We start from the raw sequence: 2,581 nt of genomic DNA on the forward strand, positions 1-2,581 counted from the left end.
GGAGAGAAAAAACAAAACGTGACAACTTCCAACGGTGGATCTCTTGGCTCGTGCCAGTTGCGATAAGTAGTGTGAATTGCAGAATTTAGTGAATCATCGAATCTTTGAACGCAAATTGCGCTCTCTGGATACCCAGGGAGCATGCCTGTCTGAGTGTCGTGTTAAAATCCATACAATTCGGTGTAAATAGAGAGTGCAGCCGACCGTTCGAGTCGACTGCCTCTTCATGTGCTTGAAACCGACCGCGTTCGTTGCGCTCTGTCGGAAGGCTCAACTTGCTTCTATCTCGGAACTCAACGCAACATTGGCTCGGCTTCACAATGCGCTATGCGCAATCCAACTTTTGACCTCAGATCAGACAAGACTACCCGCTGAATTTAAGCATATTAATAAGCGTAGGAAAAGAAACTAACAAAGATTCCCTCAGTAACGGCGAGTGAAGCAGGAACAGCTCAAACTTAAAATCTCCGTTGCTGGCGACGGCGAATTGTAGTCTCCAGAAGCGTTTTCAAGGCGGATACACAGTGCTCAAGTTGCTTGGAACGGCACATCGTAGAGGGTGACAATCCCGTGCGTGGCACTGTGTACTGTTCACGATGCCTTTTCTATGAGTCGGGTTGCTTGGAAATGCAGCCCAAAATGGGAGGTAAACTCCTTCTAAAGCTAAATATTGGCACGAGACTTATAGGGAACAAGTACCGTGAGGGAAAGATAAAAAGCACTTTGAAAAGAAAGTTTTAATAGTACGTGAAACGGTTAGGAGGGAAGCGCATAGAATTAGCAATGCGCTGTCGAGATTCAGATGATCGGCAGCTGGTACAGGCGTTTTACGGATCCGAATGGACCGTTGGTGTTCGTCACTAGCAGTTGTTGGTCGCATTTCCCGGCAGCGTGCGTCAACAGCTGCTGGAACCGAGCGAAGAACCCCACAAGAAGGTAGCTGGCTTCGGTCAGTATAACAGCTTGTGGTGTGCGAGCTCGGGTCCGACAGAGGCGTCGCGGCACATGCTCTTTTGGGCTGGCTTCTCTCTTCCCAGTCGGTTGTCAACCATAGCGGATGCGTGCAGTGCGTTTGGACTGCGGCCGGCTGTCGGGGGGGGGGGGGGATGAATGCACACATTGTGCTAAGGTTGTTGGCGGTGATATGGTTTCATGCAATCCGTCTTGAAACACGGACCAAGGAGTCTAACATGTGTGTGAGTCTTTGAGTGATTGAAACCCGCGGGCACAATGAAAGTAAAGGCTGCTTGCAGCTGAGGTTAGATCTCTTCGTTTCGGCGAGGAGCCCATCATTGACCGACCTATTCTACTCCTAGAAAGGTTTGAGTAAGAGCACATCTGTTGGGACCCGAAAGATGGTGAACTATGCTTGAGTAGGGCGAAGCCAGAGGAAACTCTGGTGGAGGCTCGTAGCGATTCTGACGTGCAAATCGATCGTCAAACTTGAGTATAGGGGCGAAAGACTAATCGAACCATCTAGTAGCTGGTTCCCTCCGAAGTTTCCCTTAGGATAGCTGGAACTCGGAACAGTTTTATCAGGTAAAGCGAATGATTAGAGGAAGCCCGACTTGTTTAATTGAAGCAGGGCACAGAATGAGAGTTCTTAGTGGGCCATTTTTGGTAAGCAGAACTGGCGATGCGGGATGAATCGAACGCTGAGTTAAGGCGCCTAAATCGACGCTCATCAGACCCCACAAAAGGTGTTGGTTGATCTAGACAGCAGGACAGTGAGTTACTAACTGTCTTCTACACGTTCAATTCGCACTGAAACTGGCTCTATACGCGTATAGATGGAAAATCCGGCGGTTTTAACACGATAACCATGTTTTTCTTTCTTGTATTTGCCCACATCAACGGTGAATAGTGAAAGAATTTGTTCTTCCTGTTGACTGAGATACACCAACGGCGTAGGGACGTTGCACATTCGTGGTACATTATATTTATTGTCACCACATTCGCACGTTGAAATCTTTGATAATTTTTTATTCTGCAATAATTAGGTAACATTTTGTCTCTTTGGAGCATTTGGCATTGTTCACAAAATGTCCAAGCATATTGGCAGCACCATTGTCGTATTTCCTTTCCTGTTTGTTCCTGTTTGTAACGGAACAAGGTTTATGGAAGGTGAATAAACACGATTTACGGAAAATTGCGTTTTGCGAATCTGTGTAAATCTTCCTCACTTTTTGCTTCTGTTCTTTCCTTTATCTAAAATACAGTCAGTTATCGCATAATGTAGTAATGCTATTTAATACAAAAAAGAATACACTTTTTCGTCGTGAAGTAGCAGATGACAGCGCCTTTTCAACCATGTATGAGAAGTCAATGGATTCAGCGGATTCTAAAGTTATTAAAAATCGCGAAAAAAATATATAAGTAAATAATGCAAAAAATAAAATATAGTAAATTTCTTAACAAGTAGTGTATGCAATGTACATAATACAACATCTTGTCAATCCTATTACTTCTTCTTGGTTCATCTAAGTACTTATCGAATATCTTAATATAAAATGAGAATTATAAGACATTGTGACATTAGTGCAATAATTTAGTCAATAAATGTTAAATGAATTACTTCTTC

General features: G+C 44.1%; 1 pseudogene; it reads left to right on the plus strand.

Moving 5' to 3' along the window:
• Positions 1 to 23: 23 nt before the first annotated feature.
• LOC130654861 (5.8S ribosomal RNA) lies at positions 24 to 159 on the plus strand (annotated as a pseudogene).
• Positions 160 to 2,581: the final 2,422 nt, after the last annotated feature.

Source organism: Hydractinia symbiolongicarpus, chromosome 1, assembly GCF_029227915.1.
Source record: "Hydractinia symbiolongicarpus strain clone_291-10 chromosome 1, HSymV2.1, whole genome shotgun sequence".
NCBI classification, from domain to species: domain Eukaryota; kingdom Metazoa; phylum Cnidaria; class Hydrozoa; order Anthoathecata; family Hydractiniidae; genus Hydractinia; species Hydractinia symbiolongicarpus.